The following is a 22,464-nucleotide window of genomic DNA, read 5'->3' on the forward strand; positions in this document are numbered from 1 at the left end:
GTGATTTTAATAGCCACCATTTTTATTGGGGATCCGATAAATGTGACACCAGAGGTAGATTAATAGCTCAATGGCTCGATGACCATAATGATTTGTTATTGTTAAACAATGGACAACCTACACATTTCAATAGTAATAATGGTAGCATGAGCAATATAGATTTAACTTTGGCTTCACGAGATATATCATCATATTTTGAATGGAACGCCTTAGATGACCTATATGACAGTGACCATTTCCCAATTTTTATTAAAACGTTAATTAATCAAAATTCACAACATGAAATGTGGTTACCAAAAAAATGGAAATACGATAAAGCAGATTGGTTAATGTTTTCCGAAATAGTTAATCAAAATATTCTAGAATTATCATCTTTAATTTCTTTGCCTCACTGTTCTATTAATGACATTGTTGGAAAATTTACTAAAATTATTTTAGAAGCAGCGAACTTGTCCATACCTAAGTCTACTGGTCGCATGAGAAATAGTAATTTACCTTGGTGGGACGATGCTTGTAGAATTGCTCTAAGGGCAACAAAAAAGGCCTTTAAACTTTTTAAAAAACACGCAAAAAATGACCCCCATTCATTGTATAAAATTGACTACAAAAAAGAGAGCTTTTTATAGGAGACTTTTAAAAAATAATAAAAAGAAGTATTGGGAAAAATGGGTATCCTCAATAAATAATCGATTCTTCTCGATTCGATTCGATTCTCGATCGATCTTATTGGCGATGTTTGGAAAAAGGTACATAGGTATTCTTAATAAGTGCAATATTAGGCTTGATAAAATTGTTCTTGAGAAACCGAATGGTTCATTTGCATCTGACCCAAAGGAAATATCTAATATTTTAGCAACTACTTTTGCGACCAACTCTTCCTCCTCCAATTACGATGACCATTTCATTCAGTACAAAAATTTAGAGGAAAGTGAACACAATTTTGATTTTTCAGATAATTCTGATTCAATTAATAGTATTATTTCAATGAACGAAATGAGACTAGTGTTATCTCAAGTAGGAAATTCAAGTCCAGGACCTGATAACGTTTCAAATATTATAATAAAACATTTACCGGAAAGTGCCCTAAGTTTTTTACTTCTGTTATATAATTTTATTTGGCAAAAACAAGTTTTTCCTGACAGTTGGAGAGAAGCCTTAGTGGTTCCAATATTGAAACCTGGTAAAATTCCAAAATTGAATACCAGCTATAGACCTATTGCCCTAACATGTAATATGTGTAAAATATTAGAGAAAATTATTGCCAAAAGAATGAGATGGTACGTTGAAAAAAATAACTATTTATCTCCTTTTCAATACGGATTTCGCCAATTTAGATCCACTACAGACCTTTTGATGAATATTGAGAGTGAAGTTATTGATAGTATTGCTAATGAATTTTTTATGGTAATAGTTGCGATTGACATAGAAAAAGCGTATGAAATGACATGGAGACATAAAGTTTTAAAATCACTGCAAAAGATAAATATTAATGGAAATACTTTAGCATTCGTTAAAAATTTTCTTACAGCGAGATCAATTAAAGTAAGAATTAATGACACATTATCAAACCCTGTTTCCATAGAAAACGGTCTTCCACAGGGCTCGGTGATTAGTGTTTTATTGTTTTTAATTACAATTAATGACATTTTCTCTTATATAATAAGTCCTGTAAAAGGATTCTTATTTGTTGACGACCTAACGTTGACATGTTTTGGTAGAACATTAAAACCTATATTTACATTAATACAAAAAACCTTAGACAGTTTACAACAATGGGCCGAAAAATCTGGTTTTAAATTTTCCATTACTAAATCTGAATTCTTAATTTTAACTAAGAAGAGAAATAAAACAAGAAATTTAAGGTTAACTTTAAATAATGCACAAATTAAAGAAGTTAAAAATTTAAAAATACTTGGTTTGACTTTTGATCGGAAATTAACATGGGTAACTCATATAAATAAACTTAAATCTGAATGCTACAAGAGACTGAATGTTATTAAGGTTTTGTCATCGATTTCTTGGGGCTCTGAACGAAAATGTTTAATAAATATTTATAATGCTTTTATTCGACAAAAATTGGACTATGGATGTATCATCTACGATTCCGCAAAGAACAGAACTTTGAATTCTTTAGACAGTATTCAAAACACTGCTCTCCGCCTATGCATAGGTGCGTTTAAGACTAGTCCTATAAAAAGTATTTTAGCTGAAGCCGGAGAAATGCCTTTAGAAATAAGAAGAAAGCAATTAGTAATCGTATATACTGTTAACATACTATCTCAGCCTCAAAATCCTATTTACAATTATTTTACAAAGTTTTCATCAGTAGATGCAGTGTATCGTTTGCAATCTAGTCTTCCCCAACCCTTACGCATAAGATCTGCTAAATATCTGGAGGAAGTTAACCTTAGTATCCCAGCTATATTAAATAAGAAAATATTGTCATGTGCTCCCTGGGAAAATCATGAATTTCCTATTAATTTGGAACTGGCAAACAATCTTAAGGATAATACACCGCGTGAAGTTTATATAAATATTTATAATGAGATTAATAGTAAATATAAAAACAGTAAACTTTTCTTTACTGATGGGTCAGTTGTGAATGAGAGATCGGGTTTTTCAATAGTATCAAATAATTGTTGTTATCGATATAGAATTGGAGACTACCACTCTATTTTTAGTTGTGAATCATTAGCTGTGCTCAAAACTTTAGAAATTATATTTAATGAACCTAATTCTATAATGTACTTAATTTATTCGGACTCTAAATCATGTCTTACAGCTTTGCAGAATAATAACAATAATAACCCATTAATAATTGAAATTAAAGAAAAAATGTTAAGCCTCCTGAATAATAACTTCAACTTTCAAATTGTATGGATCCCGAGTCACATAGGAATAACTGGGAATGAATTGGCGGACTCTGAAGCCAGAAATGCAATAAATAAAATGAAATTTACACAGAAATAAATTCACCCCCTTCAGAAATACAAAAATACTGCAAATATAAGGTTAAAATTTTTTGGGATGATTATTGGAAAACTGATAACACTAGTAAATTAATAAATATTAGAAATTCTATTTTTGAAGAGTCCCCCATTTCATTCAGCAGAAACGATCAAGTTGTAATAACGAGACTTCGCATTGGACACACTAACTTCTCACACATACATTTAATAACAAAAGATGAAAAGAATAAATGTAGGTGTGGGCAAGATATGAGTGTCTCTCATCTTTTAGTGGAATGCTCAGCTTACAATAGAGAAAAACAATTATCTTGTTTACCAAATAGTCTTAAGGAATGTTTAAATAAAAATGGCTGTGATCAGACCTTAACATTTTTGAAAATGATTGATGTTTATAAATTAGTTTAGATGTACCTATTTGTTACATTTTAAGTTCTATTGTCTTCTATTGTTAATTATTGTGGTCGTTAATGACCTTTATTGTTAAAAAGCGACCTTAAATAAATTAATTAAAAAAAAAAAAAAAAAATTTCTACCAACATTTTCAGATTGAAATCTTAGTCCATTTCTACCAACATTTTCCGATTGGAATCTTAGCCCATGGAAGTTTATTACCTACTTTTTTTCTAATGTTGTTGTTAAATAAAGTTAATAAGGATGGGCCCACATATTTAAAGTATTTTAATTTTTGATCTATCGTACCTCTATTTCGTGACATCGATGTGTATTATGATAGCTAGTTTGGAGACTGCGGGGGCCTCAAACTACTGAAATATGCACTATCCACGAAAATTTGCCAAAATATGCACTAACGCCAAAAAAGTGCCATTATATGCATTTGCATATGCAAGTATGCAAATGCATATAATCCGATGTCTAATTATTATGGATAATTTATTGTCCCCGATTAAAAAGCTGGCGATTTGGCGCCACAGTCAAAATATAATATTATAATCTGGTACTTGGTAATGTGATTAAAATACCTACTTTAGTCTTTATCTTATTAGGTAATCGGCATTATAAAGATAGCAGATAGGGAATTGCTTAGTTCCTACATAAGTACAATCTGGTGCTGATAAAATAAGCCACGTTAGCTGTTCTAGCATTATTATGATACTAACTTAGAAGACGCCCCCGCAACTCCGTTGCTCAGAAATTCGTTTTTTTTTTTCGGGACAAAAAGTATTCTACGTCCTTTCCCGTGACTCAAAGCCGTATCAAATTTCAGCAAAATCGGTTCAGCGGTTTGGGTATGGAGACGTAACAGAAAGACAGATACATTTTTGCATACAGTATTTAATAGTATGTATATTATAGTACGTTTTTGTATGGATTACGGTGATAATATCGGGGGCAAAAAGTTCCGTCCCAATCCCGTCAACGGTGCCAAATGTATTGTAAAAACAAGCATCATTAACTTTTGGTAGAAAATGCTCGCAGAAGTACCCAATAGCCTTGGCAGCGAGGAGAATCGCACAATGGATTTTGGTTGTGCAAACGCAAAAAATACCGTTAGGCGGTACCAGGCAAATGGTATTGCAAAAAATTTCACTTTCAGCCATCGATGTTACAAATCAATGATTCAGCATTGACACGAAAAACTAATCTGCCCAGAAAAATGTGTAACTGATCTTTGCTATATATATTCCAACTTCTTCAATGATAATAATAATTAATAATTATTGTTAAGTGTACCTATGAATCGAACAATTATGTGCCTAAAACCTACAGATATAATAAATTTAATTAAGTGAATTAGTAAGTAAATGTCTATTATTTATTAATATTCAATGTCAGGCCAAAATTGTTTGAGGCTTCTGTGGGTTGTCGGAGCAGTTAGTACAATTGTTCCTTAATAACAATTATTATTGTGCTAAAGTTTAGAACATTATTGAGAAATTGGCAACATTTTTCACAACCCATACGAGTACATTAAAGCGTGTATATCTGTCTGTTACCGCTTCAGGCCCAAATCGCTAAACCGATTTTACTGTTTTGTATGGAGATTGGAGATACTGTGCAAGTCCCGGGAAAAAACATAGTCCGATACTTCTTGTCCCGGAAAAATGTACGGTTCCTGCGCGAAACGAATTTTGGCGCAACAGAGTTGCGGGCGTCATTTAGTTTCTAATTAGTATAAAAGATAGCAGGTTTCTTCTGGAAAGATTATTGCAATTCGTTTTATCAGTCTTATTTAAAAGTTACATTAAAACAATCAGCTGATGTGGCCCTATAATATAATATTACGTATTCAGAAAAGAAATCAGCGTCTTGACTCTTAGCGCGTGTTCAGACCAAACTGACTATACGCCGCCGAATGTGAGCAGGCTCACTGTGAGCCCCAGTGTGAACGTGAGTGAACGTGAAAATATACGGTATCAAATGTCCGCGCCTACGCCTAGCGTAATGGCGTATTGTCGGTTAGGTGTGAACAAACTGCGTAACGTTGGCTCACATTCGGCGGCTTACAGTCGGTTTGGTGTGAACGGCCTTACTTAGCACACTATTCTAAAGTTACGCGCCGAAATTTCCGCAGCTTTTAGTTTCGGAAGTTTGGAATATTTAAGAAAAAACATTCAGCAAACATCTTAAAGCAGTGCTATTAATCTCGTTTGAAACAATGTTAATTTCGGCCGCATCTTGATATAAAATCAATTCAATTAAAATTATATACAGTATAGTATACAAGCCGTTCCGTTTATAGATGCAAAATATTCGCGTTTCAATTTATTCATTGACCCAATTTTATACCCGCAACCAAAACTACGCAGGTCCGCTGTGATTGTTTATTGATTTTAGATATTGTTTTAAAATTTTATCTACACTTTCCCAAGTTGATTGAGCGCGACAACAAAAGATTGATATTGGAATGCCTGTTGCGGTTGCGATACGTTAGATACCGGAGAACGAAATACGTTTTTTTTTTAATTCTTTATTTAAAGGCTTGTGTCGAATCCGACAATGCCAGCCTCATGAAAATCAAAATTACAAAATTCACATGCGTAATAATGAACAGAGATACTAATCAGATCTACACTAATTATTAATAAAATATAAATTACGTAAAAATTTACTAGCTCCCAGCAAACAGGATCTTTTGGCTGAGCGAGAATGGCGCTCACACAACCGAGTTGTGTCAGCACTCAGCGCCACCCCCGCATCAGCCTCAAACCTGCGCCTCTCTGACTCCAGTCTCCACCCGGGCACACTCCACCAAAGCATGGTAAATATCTTCCCGCTGATGACACAAACCACCATCTGGCGAATTACAAACTTTCATCATATACCCAAATGCATTGAGTGGAACATGCCCGGAGCGAAGTCTCATGAGCGTCGTTAGCCTAATCCTGTCTGCTTTTATAGAAATGAACCACGGGATCTTAGGTGGCTCATTACACAGAGTTCTATACCAGATAAATACGGGGTTTACAACACTTTATTATGCTGACGGCTGACCGCATGTAACACACGTTTACCGCATTACGATTTCCGAATTCGTTTTCCGTAAATGTAATTCCGTGAGACTAGCGCGAACGTTCGTTTTAGTGTTCCGTACCCAAAGGGTAAAAACGGGACCCTATCACTGAGACTTCGATGTCTGACCGTCTGTCTGTCTGTCTCCAGGCTGTATCTCAAGAACCACTATAACTAGACTTCTGAATTTTTTACAGATTGTGTATTTCTAGTGTCACTATAACAACCATATAAAGTGAAAACCAAATAAAGTTAATACTCAGGGGGGGGGGGGGCTCCCGATACAACAAACGTGATTTTTTGGCCTTCATTACTAATTTTATTTTGTTTTTAGTATTTGTTGTATAGCGGCAACAGAAATACACAATCTGTGAAAATTTCAGAAGTCTAGCTATAGTGGTTTTTGAGATACAGCCTGCTGAGAGACAAACGGACAGACAGACAACGAAGTCTTAGAGTAATAGGGTCCCGTTTTTACCCTTTGGGTACGGAACCCTAAAAAAGGAACGGGTGCGCTAGACTCACGAAATATAAACAAATCAATATTCCGCATAATAGAAATCGAATACGGAAAACGTGTGTATTTTGAATGCGGCCAGCCTATTACGATTAGATACTAGGTATAGTTAAGAACCAAATACGAATCGACCTCTAGTGTTCGATTTCATCTATATTGTATTAGAGCAGAGTTGTAGTCATGTAGAGACTCATGAGAGTTGTAGTTTTCCCTCAATTCCAGGATTCCGGTGCCCTCGAGTCGCAATAGCTCTCAAGTCACTGATAACCAAATTAAAAATGTATATAATATATAGCCCGGGTGTTGTTTATTTATTACAATATTAGGTTTCGGTACAATATTGTATTACAGCTGCTGTAAATTCCATAATACTAGCTTAGTGGGCGTCCATAAATAACGTGAGATATTTTTGTGTAAACCTAACCTAATTTCGTCGCGTCTTGATAAAATTGGTTACAATAAAGTTACAATAAAGCGGATTCCAGGAAATGCTATTGTATTCTATTGTTGTCGCGATCACCGGTGCTCTTAAATATCTGAGATGGGGCTTGAAGAATTAATCTCATCTGAGATTGAATTTGACCCCGTCCTCCCTAAATGCCTTACGTAATTTATGGACGCCCCTAGTGTCCATGAAGCATGATACGTCGGATCTCGATTTAATCCGTCAGTGTCGGCCTTATGATAAATAGCTCTATTCGCAATATCAAATGTTTCTGTAACAAAACTTAAAAGTATCGACGGCGCCTTATTATGACGTCCTATTATTACCTACTGAAACGTTCGAGGTGCCATCAAGGTTCACACACTTTTACCTATTTTTCTCTTATGAAACATTCGTCATAATCTATAGAAATCTGTCTACTGTATTTTCCATTCGATTAGGTTAAAGCTGCCTGCTGTTCCGGCCCACATTTAACTCAGGCAGCCAGGTGGCTTAAATAAAGGGCAGGTGCACCTTTGATCATGAATTTCTACGTGATCGCTATTTTAAAATGGTTTATGTACAACCTCGACAAAATTCTTTTTTTTTTATGAACGAAGGGGGCAAACGAGCAAACGGGTCACCTGATGGAAAGCAACTTCCGTCGCCCATGGACACTCGCAGCATCAGAAGAGCTGCAGGTGCGTTGCCGGCCTTTTAAGATGGAATAGGGAAATAAGGGAGGGTAGATATGGGAAGGGAAGGGAATAGGGGAGGATAGGGAAGGGAATTGGGCCTCCGGTAAACTCACTCACTCGGCGAAACACAGCGTAAGCGCTGTTTCACGCCGGTTACTTGCGGTACTTGCGGCTACTTTTAACAAGGCAACCCAACATTAATCCATTCTATACGTTCTAAAGATTATTTTAAAATATATATTTGATTGAAAAAAACGATTCATGCAGAATTTTACGGTCGGATCGTAGAATATTACAACTTTTTAAACTAAAGTACCACATCGAATTTTTTACTTTGTGCGACATTTCTTAAAATAAATATTATTAATCTTGGACTCGAATATGTTCCCTAGAAAATTTTTTGTACTATATTCCGTTCCAAGTAGGTGCGATTTCACCAAAGAAATTAAACGCGCTTAGCGCACACTAAACCGGTTCTAAACGTATTTAAAACACGTTTTAAATAACACTCAATTGCATTTCACCAACATAAAATAAACTCGTTCACAGCAAATCCGATTTTTATCTTCTGAACCACGGACGTAAAAAAAATACGGACGTAACCTTCTCTAATCACGAGTGAAGCCTAGTTATGGCCGCCCGTGTAGGACTTGTGCGTGATATGAGGGTTGCCATATAAATCATAAATTTGTAAAATTTCCCTACTTTTTTTTGTAAACTCAGACAAGTTAAATGTTATTTTTTATACTTAAACATATTTTTATGTTTTTTTCGCTTCAGAAATGTAAGCGGTTGTTAAAGATGTCATAATGAAAATATAATTTTTATGACACTATAGATAGAAAAAAAAACACATGTTACGTACAGAGAAGTATATTATTTACATAACATTACAAGTAATAATGATTATGTATAAACATTTACAATAATAAAATTATTACTAGCTATTTGACCGAGCTTTGCTCGGTATTCGATAAAACATGAATAAAATGACATTTTCTAAAAATAATTCTAGCTAGATAGATTTATCGCCCCCAAAACCTACATACGAAACCTATATACGAAAAGATATAAGATACTTAGGTCCCGTAACCCGTTTCATCAAAAAATCAAGCAATGTTAAATAAATAATGGCTTGTTAAATCAGTTAACGGCCTGTTAGAGCTATCGAGAGTTCTACCATGCGCTCACGTCAAATCAAATCACCTAACATGGTGTTAAATTTTATTCCTGGTCTAGAGGTCCATTCAATATTTTCATTCCTACTAGGTCTCAATGACGCTCGGGTGACTACACAAATAGCACCTTCCCTCCCCTACTACTGAAGAAAATCTAAGACAACAATTTTATAATATAATATCTATGGACGCTTCACACCACGTCAGTCTGACCCCGTGCTAAGTACCTGAAGGACTTGTGTTACGGGTACCAGACAACGGAAATATATTTGATACTGTTATACTATACATATATTTAAGATTTTTATTATATGATACACATATTTAATACACACCCATGACCCAGGAACTTTGAAAACTTTTTGTTCCTTTTTTTCCAACTTTTTGTGATTCGAACCCGCGACCCCCGGCTTGAGCTACCGACAGCCCACCCACTGAGCCACGGAGGTCGTCAAACAACAATTATATCCACTTTTGTAAGTTAAGAAATTAATAGGGGTGTAGACTATTTTTAGGAAATATATTTATTTTACAGATGTACATATTTTGTTACACCTAAAAATTTGTATAAAAAATAAATACACTCTTATTTCAATAAAAAAACCACTTATTAAATTTCGTTTTAAAATTTCCCGCTAAAGCGCTAAATGTCATGATGGCGTCGCTATGACGTCACGGTACTCCAAACAACAAAAATCTTTGTATGGGTTTGACATCGAAATGTCACTGTCACACACAATGTTTTAGAGATCGTGATGTCACATCCTGTCATGGTTGTTTGCGATCACATGATAATACAGATTAAATATAAAAAATATTATAAAGTTGTTAAGTAAAATATGTCCATTTTCGGTAATTCTATAATACAAACTCTCAAAAAAACAATAATTTGTTTTAGATTTCGTTTACTGTCTACACCCCTATTATTGTATTCCTGCCTAATTACTGGTCAATAGTAGGGGAGGGCGGGGTTGAAAGTGCCCGGGGTAAGTTGTGCCGATGCAAATAGCTAAAAAACAGAAAGAGATAGCTGTATGGTCGTATTGCGTCCGAGGCTCTGGCAATCTACCGCATGCGCGGCGGCCATTTCAGTTGCGCCCGAGACGCGGACCTAACGGCTGTGTGTGTTATGATCCTGCAGCACCACGTGAGTAAATATTTTTCCGTTCATACTTTTTGGTCTCAAGTCAGTATTTTTGGTGCTATGGTTATGGGATTTTTGCTCATGTTTTTGTAATTTATCGAAAAATATTAATAAATGCAATTTAAACACTTTGTACAAATCGTTTTTTTTGCATATGATAAAATGTCAATGTCATTGAAACGGGGTAAAAAGTGCCTTACGATTGGGGTCTTTTGTGCCGCGGCACAACCAGCCCCCAGTTAACTTTTACTAAGTTTTATTGTTTTGTTTCATAGGATGAGAACATACAAGAGAAAAACACAAAGGGGAACTACTTCCCAGGATCTTCTACAAAGGGCGGCAGATGCGGTAATTAAGGAAGGGCGCAAATTAAAAACCGTTGCGCGGGAATTAGAAATTTGTCATACGACGCTACAACGGTATGTCAAGAAAATAAAAAGCGGAGTCACTCCTACGTTTGGATATAAACCAAGACTGATTTTCAATGAGGAACAAGAGACGTTAATGACGTCGTATATCCGAAAAAGCGCATCTATCTACTTCGGGCTTTTGCCTGAAGAAGTTAGACAACTTGCATACCAGTGTGCGACGAAATTTGGTGTCCAAAACATTCCACCTTCTTGGGCTAAAAATGGTCAGGCTGGTAAGGATTGGTTGACAAATTTTTTGAAAAGAAACGCAACACTTTCGATAAGAACACCGGAAGCAACGAGTGCAGGACGCGCGACCTCCTTCAACAGACCTAACGTTAACCAATTTTTTGAGAAACTTGGTGATCAAATAACAAAGTACAATCTCACGCCTTCACGTATATGGAATTTGGACGAGACTGGAGTTCAAACTGTGCTGAAACCAAAGAAAATAGTGGCTGAAAAAGGATTAAAGCAGGTAGGAGCTATTGTATCAGCAGAACGTGGCACGCTAGTCACAGTTGAGTTGGCAGTAAATGCCTTGGGAAACACAGTTCCACCAATGTTTGTATTCCCTCGTCTAAAATATAAAGATTTGTTTATTCGTGATGGCCCACCTGAATGTATTGGTGCTGGTAATCGCTCAGGTTGGATGACAAGCACAGAATTTCTGATTTTTATGGATCACTTCATAAAACATACTAAGCCTAGTCCTGAAGAGCCAGTTCTTTTACTCCTAGATAATCATTCATCCCATGTGGATATCGATGTGATTGAAAAAGCCAAAGAAAATTCAGTAATATTACTATCATTCCCACCACATTGCACCCACCGCCTCCAACCACTTGATGTTGGAATTAATGGTCCCTTCAAATCATACTGCTCTAAAGCTCAAAGCAACTGGCTTCGAACTAATCCTGGGAAGACTATGTCAATCTACGAAATACCAGGCATAGTAAAATACGCTTTCCCGTTGGCAGCAACACCCACCAATATTTCTAACGCGTTTAAAAAGGCTGGTATTTGGCCCTATGACTCTACAGTTTTTACTGAGGAAGACTTTGCACCGTCTTACGTCACCGATCGCCCTATGCCAGATAATCAACCCTCACCAGTTATGCATAATTTGCCTGGCCTCTCAAGCATTCCAGAAAGGACCCCTGACGATCTCCATGAATCAACTAATCCGGTTCGCAGTGTTGAGTCTAGTCCATCAATAATTCAGCCTGATTATCAGCAACACCAGTGCAGCAGTATTGACTGTATAAATGAGCCCGGTCCATCAGGTATTCAGCAATCAATCAATATTGACTGTACGAATGAGCCCGGTCCATCAGGTTATCAGCAACTAGCGACACGCTCGTACAGTCCAGACCTTATCCCTCGCTCACATTCTCAAGCAGCTGATCGCATCACTTCTGAAATGGGAGGTAATGATCCAACAATATTTTCTCCGGAGCTAGTTAGACCGTTACCTAAAGCACCTCCCCGATTATTTGGAGTTAATACACGACGTAAAAGAAAGTCAGCTGTTCTAACTGATACTCCGGAAAAAAATCTTCTAGCAGAAGAACAGGCTAATAAAAAAAAGAAGGAAAGTAAAACTACAGAGAAGAACAAAGGGAAAGGAAAAGGTACTAAAGGAAGAAAACAAAAAAAGACGAAGGCCAAAAACCCTGCTAGAAGGAAAGTTCTACAAGAGAGTGATAAAAGTACTGATGAAGAGAATATTACAGAATGGTTCTGCATCCTATGCTGTGACTCTTACTCCAACTCTGCGCCTGGAGAAAAATGGATTGAATGCAGCGTATGCAAGAATTGGGCTCATTTGCAATGTGTAGATGATGAAGAAAGAATAACATTTGTTTGTCCTAATTGTTATTCTGATCAGTCGTCTGAAGACTAAGTTTTGTTTTTGATTTTTTGTTATTTTTTTTTTCAAATATGAGACTGATTGATAGTTTAATAATTACCTAGCTGAAGTCTGAGTTACATTAGGTATTGGGAGAACATTTGAGTAATCCCAGTACCAACTATAGTTTGTAAACAGTTATTTTTCATAACACTCTCTAATAGATCTCATTTATATTAAAACGATTAAGTAAAATATTAATGTTAAAGATTTTTTTTGTATCTGATAGACAGAAGAGTCATTTGTTATTTTTTTCTGATTTTTAGTAGAAAAGCTACTCAAATTTATAAAAAATGTTGATGTTTTATAAATTTAATTTAAAATAAAAATAAATCAATAAAATGGTACGGTTTTTTTTTTCTAAAATTCATTTTAATCCCTGTAAATGGCCGAGTAATAAGAATGGCACAACTGACCCCAGCTGAGGCACAACTTGCCCCAGCGAGGGGTCAGTAGTGCCCTACGACCACTGTCTAAAAATATGATTTTCTATATAAGACTGTTCAAAAAGCACTAAAAGTGGATATTAACCTAAAATCTATATTAAATTTCACCTAAGATTGACTAGAGCTGTTAGCCCTAGAATTTAAGTTACGCGATTTATCTTGGGATTTGTCAAAATCGGCACTTCCAACCCCGCCCTCCCCTATGCTAAATACTTACATGATACTAATAAAAGACAATAAAATTAATTATTTAATTATTTAAAAATAATTTAAAATTTTCCCCGGTTTGGGGAAAATTTCCCCACTTTGTTATGGACATTACTGACCTGTTGAAGTTGAATTAATATTTACATTATTTTATCAAAATACTTTAAAAATATGTTATCTTACCTATGAAAGGTTATTCCTTGATGTTTTTTGTGTAAGGTTGTATTGTTTTTGCACCATTTTACAACACAAGATGGCATATTTATTTTTATTTATGAATTACAAAGACGTTACACCGCGATGCAGTCTAATTGCGTAATGGCGGTACGATCAGCTTATTACAGTGCGAGTGTGTGTGTTAGATGTGTACGTATGATCGCCTTGGCTTATTAAGGGTGCTTCACTCATTTCTTAATGGCGATCCGTCCGTATTTTTTTTACGTCCGTGTTCTGAACTCGAATATTGGGCATATTCGAGTTTTAACTTCATAAAACACATATTTGTCAGTGTAGTGTCATGACAGATCGAAAAACATAGACGAAAAAATTGTTAAGATGACAGTCTTCACAGATGCGTTTGGTTAGCTTATTTATCGTTTCTTGCTATTTTGTTTATAAAACAACGAGACAAGGCTCCAAGATGATAAAAACATAAAAATTATCGCGTGACGTAACGTAAACTAAGATCCATTAATCGCGATAAAAAGAAGAATGTAAAATCTATTTGAAACAAACGAGATTTACTTCGCCATAATATAAAGGCGTTCATTATTCAATGAGAACTTAGTTTATAGTGTGATTGGTGAAATTCTTTAATGTATTACAACGAAGGATTACCCTAAGAAACAAGAGCAGAAGTTATTTCAAGTCATTTTATTTAGGTGCGATTTCACCTAAAAAATAGAACGCGCTTAGTGTACATTAAAACGGTTCTAAACGTATATGTCGCAGCCGATTGGTTTAAATAGCCGTTCAATCAAACAGCTAGCCCTTTGACTGAACAACGCCATTCAATCACACGTCTAGCTTTTATATTGAATATTTTAGTCGCTCAAAACGTTCAACACTACAGCTGATTCAAAAGCCGCCGTCTAATTGAAGTAGTTCAGCGCGCACCGCTGCGGCGCTTGGTGCGTTTTATTTACAATATGGCGTCAACTAGCAGGTGTTTGTTGGTGTTTGTGGTTGTTTTTCGGAAAGAAAGTAGTTAATAAAAGTTACAAGTGTTAATAAAGAGACAAAAATTGTTGAGGCACATACGAGTGAATTAAAATTTCAACAAATATTCGAGAGACAAATTACGGGATTATGAAATGGATGGACGCAGCCTCCCCGAAAGGGGGGTTCGGGGGGCACAGCCCCCCGTCAAAACAAACACAATCCAGAAAGTCCAAAAGTTGGTTAGGTTAGGTTAGAACTTAGACCACAACACAGAGGGAGCCGAGCGAGCGCAGCGAGCGAGCTGCGGCAGCAGCCGGCGACCGCCGTCAAATAAAAGGGGGGCACGGGGGGCGCGGTCCCCCGCCAAAACAAAAACAAACCAGTTGGCTAAGCGTCGTCTAGCTGTAGCGTTGAACGTTGTAGTCAACAAGTCGGCTAAACGACGTATAGCCGTGTGATTGAATGGCGTTGTTCAGTCAAAGGGCTAGCTGTTTGATTGAACGGCTATTTAAACCAGTCGGCTGCGACATATATATAAACGCGTTTATAGCACCAAATTGCATTTCACCAACATCACGTTCACAGCAAATCTGAGTTTTATCTTCAGAACATCCAATGTTGTACGGTTAAACTTGATAAAAGCCGTTAAAGTCCTGTCAGTATAGTCTCATGGGTCATGGCGAATCGAAAATCATAGACAAAAAAAATGTCAAGATGATAGTTTTGATAGATGCGTTTGGGTAGTCAAAATAACTTAACTAGACTTCAAAATGATACAATGTAAAATCATCGCGTGACGTCCCATAAACTTAGATTTATTAACGACGTACTACTGAAAACACAATCAATTGCAGTATATTATTTTTATGGGTCAAACATGGATACGACCGCGGTAGAAGTTCAAAACGAAATTACTAAGCAAACTTGCAGTTGACGTCACATTTTTTTTTCTCCAGAAGGCGTTTTGCCACAAAACTTGAAAAATATACTGAGGGATGCAAGATTAGATTAGATTCTAGCAGGGTAGGAACGGTCTAAGAGATTGCGTGTCCATAGTTAAAAGTTAATTTTAAATATTTAAATAAAACGCGTGGTAAAAGGAAAAGAGTGAGGCGAGATGATTTACTAGATAAATCTGAAATCTCGCAAGATATATATCCTAATATATCACAGTCAAACAAAATTCTTAAGTAAATAAAGTTCATACACAATATATATATATGTTATCAATTTATCATAGCATTTACTAAACCGTTTGTTTGGGAAACATTGTAAAATACTACGTAATTTGCCAACAGATATATGTATATTAAAAAGGCCTGCGTTTGTCGTAGAAAATATAAAATTCAATAATATTATAATTTCGATAACAATAAGTTTAGAATGAAAATAAAACGAAGTGCTAATTTTTGATTTGGGACTAATCTGGAAAATATAATTTCAAAATTCAAACACGATTAAATAGATGGTGGCGAACTGAGCCGGGGCCTCGCTGACAACAAGCAAAAAAAGTTAACTGCGAAGTTTACTGAACGACGCATGAGTTTCGGCTGTATTTTGGCCGAAACCGAAACTAAGGCCGAAACTAGATTTTTTGGCCGAAACTGGCCCGAAACCGAAAGTTCGGTCGGTCACTACAAAAAATACTAAAAACAAAATAAATTAAATATTTAAGGGGGGCTCCCATACAACAAACGTGATTTTTCAAACATTTTTTGCTCGGTATCAATGATGACAACAGGTAGGTACTTGAAATTTTCACAAACGCCTTAATTATATGTGTACTTTAATAATTAATAATAATATTTAAATAAAATAAAAATTTAAGGGGGGCTCCCATACAAAAACCACAATTTTTGTCCTATTTTTGCTCTATAACGGTACGGAACCCTTCGTGCGCGAGTCCGACTCGCACTTGGCCAATTATTAAAGGATTTCATTTCGCAAGTATCCAATGCTATGAGCATTTAGTGCTTTACTCAAGTGTGCAAATATTAGTGCGGCGAGTGAGAAGCGGGCGGGGCGGAATGTAAACAGTCTAGGGGAGATCGCAGACGGCACACTTTTTGTGTGATCGAGTCTGCGGCGCACATACAGTCTGCATGGCCGCGCCGCACAGTGGATCGAAAATCGAGTTTCATAGACATAGGAACTTCAATTTCCAGATGTCATTTTTATGGGTTGAAATATGTTCTCCTAGTTGTTATTACATAATAAAATGTAGAAAGACTCAGCTACGTGTAATATTAAGGGAGTTATAATTTTTTAAAGAAATTTTTGTATGGAGCCGACAGGAAAAATGAGCATATCTTTGGAATCGCATGGTTGGCCGTTATATCCTTGCACACTATTATAGAACTAATTATTACTCACATTTTGGCATATTTTGTATTACGGCACCATTTGCGATTTTTTTCTAAAAATCGTCGAAATTAAAAATATTTATTCTATTTATATTTGTTGCAAAAGTTTATATTGTAGTTAAAGGAGTCTCTTTCATAATATTTTAATACCATAGGATCACATAATTGACCAAGTGCGAGTCGGTCTCGCGCACGAAGGGTTCCGTAGAGCAAAATTAGGCCATAAATTGTGTATTTTCTATGGGAGTCCCCCTTAATTTTTTATTTTATTGTAATATTATGATTAAATGTTAAAGTACACATTTAATTAAGGATTGTGTAAAAAATTCATGAATCTATCTGTTGCCGATACTGATAACTTAGAGCAAAAAAGCCCAAAAATTATGTTTTTTGTATGGGAGCCTCCCTTAAATATTAATTTTATTTTGTTTTTAGTATTTGTTGTTATAGCGGAAATAGATATTATTACATAATCTGCGTCCTGCGAAAATTTCAACTATCTAGCTATATTACCGTTCTTGAGTTATAGCCTGGAGACAGACAGACAGACGGACAGACAACAAAGTCTTAGTAATAGGGTCCCATTTCTACCCTTTGGGTACGAAACCCTGATAAATAGTTTAAACGATCAACAACACTGTACTTAACTTTTTTTTAACAAAAAATTAAAACCGACTTCCAAGGTAAAAACAATAATAATATGAACTGAAAAAGTATTAAATAACTTTTACTCTTTAGTGCCTTTTTCAGAATTCGTCTAAATCTCAACTATTTCTGTACATACTACAGTCTTCATTACTTTGAAGTCGGTAACAGTCGACAACAACAACAATCAGCCAATTTCCAAACTTTTATCATTAAAGGTTCAGGAGTTCTGTTCAGTGTCTCTGGGTCCAGGGACACCTTCGTATGAAATTTCACTTATTTGTAACATATGTTTAAGTTACTAGAAACAATTTCTTAACCACTATGTGTGTTTTAATAAATTTCAAGGATTTACCTCGACTGCTCATAGTAGTATAATTTAACTTTTATCCTATATAATAACACAATAGAATTTAAAAAATCGGTCCACAAACAGCGAAACAATCACCAAAACATCAGCTTCGATGCAAAATATCACGAAAAGTACCACTAATTGGGTCATAATCGGGTGATGATGACGATTAATCAAATTGACATATTGGCTTATGCTTTCAGTGGTTTAAACAACGCCAAAATCCCCGAACCTGTATCTATAAGGATTCAAAAGTTCTGTTGGGTACCTTCGGATCCAGGGTATAACCTGGTGTAAAATCTTACTTTTTGGTAGCATGTGCCTCGAATACTGCAGAAAAAATTGAAATCACTATATATTTCCATACAAATTTCATGGAGTCCCCTCGATTCCTCAAGGATCCCATAATCAGATCACCACTTTTGTGAACATGGTACCATTCCATTCGAGGTAAACCCTATACAATACAAAAAGAATTTTGAAAATCTGACCACAAACGGCTGAGTAATCGTTGAACATACAAAAAAAAGATACATACAGCCGAACATATTACCTCCTCCTTTTTGGAAGTCCATCAAAAACGATATCATGGAGATTAAAAAATTCGTTTAAAAAACAAAAAGAATACATAGCTTAACTATGGAAAAGAGAACTATGGATAAGTACTACATTTTTAGGTTTTCGTACCAAAAGGGTAAAAACGGGACCTAACCATAAATAAGACTTCGATATCTGTCAGTCTGTCTGTCTCTAGGCTGTAACTCGAGAAAGGTAATATAGCTAAATAGTTGAAATTTTCGCAGGACTCAGATATTTCTATTTCCGCTACAACAACATCGGGTAGTTCCCGAACCGGTGGTAGGCAACGTAGCTTCTTCGTTCGAATTTCAAAAAGTGTATCATGATACCCATTTTTAATAAAAAGATATTTTATTTTATTATTATTTATTTATAACAAATACTAAAAACAAAATAAAATTAATATTTTAGGGAGGCTCCCATACAACAAACATGATTTTTTGGACTTTTTTGCTCTTAGATATCAATAATGGCAACATATAGGTTCTTGAATTTTTTACACAATCCTTATTTAAATGTGTACTTTAGCATTTAATAATAATTCTACAATAAAATTACATTATTTACATGAATAACATAGGCTTATTTTTATTTTGGAAAATATAGGGTTCCGTAAGATATTTTAGTTTTTCGGAAACAACCAGAAAATTTACTTATTTTGCGTATGCTGCCTAAACTATAAAAGATAGATTCATACAATGTTCTAAGTAAATAAAGATCAAAGACACTATACCTATCTATGTCAAGTGAGGCACAACAACCATTGTTTTGTTTAAAAATCTTGATTTTTTTTTTTGGACTACATTTAAACGCATTTATTTTATTCATGCTAATAATCCTTATCAAAATAAATTATTTCATCATTAAGTAAATTTTATGTAGTTATTTGGTCTTTGAATGATTAAAATTGGACGTTTGGTTTAGAAGTTATGGCGAAATTAAAATATTACGATAGTGGGCGTCAACAAGGCGAGGCAAGGTGCACATGCGGGAGGAAGACAATCTGTGCAGTGTGCAGCCTGCGTAGTGCGTAGGTACCTATAATGACTGTGTCACAGTATAGAAATATGACATATCTAATATTATTGCTATACTGTGACTGCGTTGTCGTCGATTTAGTGTCGGAGTCTGTGAATTGACCTGGTAATCATTTTGCTGACCGAGTCTTAATCCTGGGCATCCTTTTTTCACCGGGCGGAGCCGCGGGCGACCGCTATAATGAGTATAAATCAAGGGTTGGCATTTGAATCACGCATTATAGGTAGAGAGGAGGGAACGGTGGCATTTTATAGGGGTTAGTTACTCCTTTCAAATGACACCTGATTTGTGTCTAGGGGATGCATAGGTTTTTTTAAATACGTGCTTGAAGTTACGTGTGACGGAACATAATTTTTTGTTAACATGTCTATAATATTAATTTTTCACTATAGTTACGTTTTGTTTTACGCGTAATTTGTTGTAAAATGTCATAAATATAAGAACAGTATACAATTCTTAGGTAATTAATTACAGCAATGTATCCCTTCTGCTGAATCGATTTTAATCATTTTTTCAGTGGCTATTTATATTTTATACCCGTGCGAAGCCGGGTGTTTGATATAAAATAATTTAGGTACATCAAAATATTTATCAAAGCTACTCTGTAAATAAAAAATCTAATAAAAGATGAAACAGAGTTGAAAAATCAAGTGAAGAAATACTTCAACTCTAAATAATAAAATTTACAGTAAAAGAGCATAATTTAATGGTTGTTCAATATGTTTGCATGTTTACTGACCATGATTATGATACATACTTGTGATGATATCGCAGTAGATTGGCCTAATGGGACATCAAAACAAGATACACAGTAGACAACAGCAATCATATGGTTAACTTCAAAACAACCACATATATTTTATGATAAATAAATAATGTAACTCGGGCGGTGCCTGCGTGTGAACAGAACAGCTGTGTCTCTTACACCGCCGGCAAACCGGCGCCACTTATTACCACGCCACATTAAAATACCTGATATAGTCAAATAGGTTACCACCAATGGAACATTATACAAATCGTTTGTTTCGAATGTGTACAATAAAAATGATTCTTACTTACATGATATCACAGGTATCATCCAATAACAAGCATAATTACAGCCCAAAAAGGACTTCCACTGTGTAAATAACGATCACAACGTAACACTGAACATTTTTTATGCTTTTCAACGCAATATTGCACAGATGATTTTATAAACATTGATTTATCATAACAAATTGCACAAAAACACATTCACAAGACTAGTATTATTCAAATAAAGTTTGTAATACAAATCCAAAGTGAAGTTACTAAACAAACGTATATCACTTTTCTACTCGTCCTTGCATTCTCATAAATTGGCAGCCATCTTGCGTTCGTGCAAATTAAAAGTGCTTACATGTAAAAAAATTATTTTCCCATAATATTATTTTGAAAATATCTGTTAAATTATTAATATTTATTTTAAAATAAAATTTGAAATATAAATACATAAAATCATTGAAAAAAGTAAAGCTAATAAAACGTATTTTTGTTCCGTTTCAAAAATGTTTCATTACCATTTTCTGTCAACTTGTTTTTTTACATGGCTACCTACATAATTGAATGTAATTGATCTCTCATTTTCTACAAAAATCATGAAAATATCCTTTTTACAGAGCATAAAACTCAGCAACTTAAAAAAACTTGAGGTTTCGAAAAGAGTTATAATATTCAAACATTGATAATTTGTAATCCGTCAAGAAAGTGAAGAAATTAAAAAGTGGCAACATCGTAGTGTCATCCTTTTTTCCTTAAATTGATTTGAAAGGGATGAAACTACGATGTTGCCACTTTTTAATTTCTTCACTTTCTTGACAGACATATTTAATATATAAAAAAATAAAAGGCAATTTATATATTATATTATAAAAAAGTTCCATTTGATGATAAAAACGATCAAAACGCTCAAAGTAGTAGTAAAACATCAAATGTAAAATGGAACGCGGGAACGCTAGTAAAAAACTTCAAATGTCAAACTGTCAAATGTCAATGTCAAGATTTGAGACCAGTGTTGCTAGATAAGTGGATTGTCCACTAAAGCAGGTGGTTTAAAATAATATATTAGATTTCCACGGAAAAAAATTGTAAGCTAGGCGATTATATTTAATATTGTATGCAACCGGTTGGACGGCAGAAATACCTCGATCGTGGGAATCGCAGACACGATAGATTTTCAATTGTTATACGACCGCCGGGTGCCGCTTGGGCATTAATGGGTTAAGTTGTTATTCCATTTGACGGAATTTAGACGTCTAAATGATTTAGTAACTAAAATTCAAGTGAAATAACATTTAGAAAGCTAGGATTCTAATTAGTGCATACTAAATCGGAGTGGCTTCTGACTAACTAAATCAGTGTTGCCAGATGGTTTCAACCTTTTATCTGTAGTGGGAACTGCTAAATCTAATACTCTCTGGTGGCTCTGGTCTGCTGGTTCCAAGTATTGACTTTTTACTTCGACTTTGACTAGACTTTTGACCTGCGGAGCTAAAATGGTCGCTTTAAAGAATTATGATATGAATCATAATATGATTCATTTTTCTAAAATCGCAAAATGCAACTCTGCTTGCAATTCATTTCTGTATTTTTGTACTGATTTGACATATGTCAATTTGACAGTTTTGGCAATTCATTTGCTGAATTGATTGAGAGGAATTGCTTAATGTGACCATTTTAGCCCCGCTGACGATATTTAAAAGAAACGATGTTGAAAAACGTATGCAACAATGCCAACATTCAACAATACTGTTTTCCCGCCATTTATAATACTTGACACTAACCATGGTTTTTTTGTCGTTAAGTTTTGAATGCAGTCTTGTTCTAAATCATGTAAAGAACATAACTAATAAATAATAAAGATATCACGTGGTAGAGCCATGCTTCGGCACGAATGGGTCGGCTCGACCGGTGAAATACCACGGGCTCACAG

At 35.1% G+C, this 22,464-nt stretch overlaps 1 protein-coding gene across 1 annotated transcript in view; it reads right to left on the minus strand.

Moving 5' to 3' along the window:
• LOC121731492 overlaps window positions 1–20,866 on the minus strand; it is a 146,456-nt gene extending 125,590 nt beyond the window's left edge. Inside the window, exon 1 of the mRNA XM_042120927.1 lies at window positions 20,574–20,866. The gene's annotated coding sequence lies outside the window, so the exon portion shown is untranslated. The remainder of the gene's footprint in view (window positions 1–20,573) is intronic.
• Between the last annotated feature and the right edge of the window lie 1,598 nt (window positions 20,867–22,464).

This window comes from Aricia agestis, chromosome 1 (genome assembly GCF_905147365.1).
Source record: "Aricia agestis chromosome 1, ilAriAges1.1, whole genome shotgun sequence".
Classification (NCBI taxonomy): domain Eukaryota; kingdom Metazoa; phylum Arthropoda; class Insecta; order Lepidoptera; family Lycaenidae; genus Aricia; species Aricia agestis.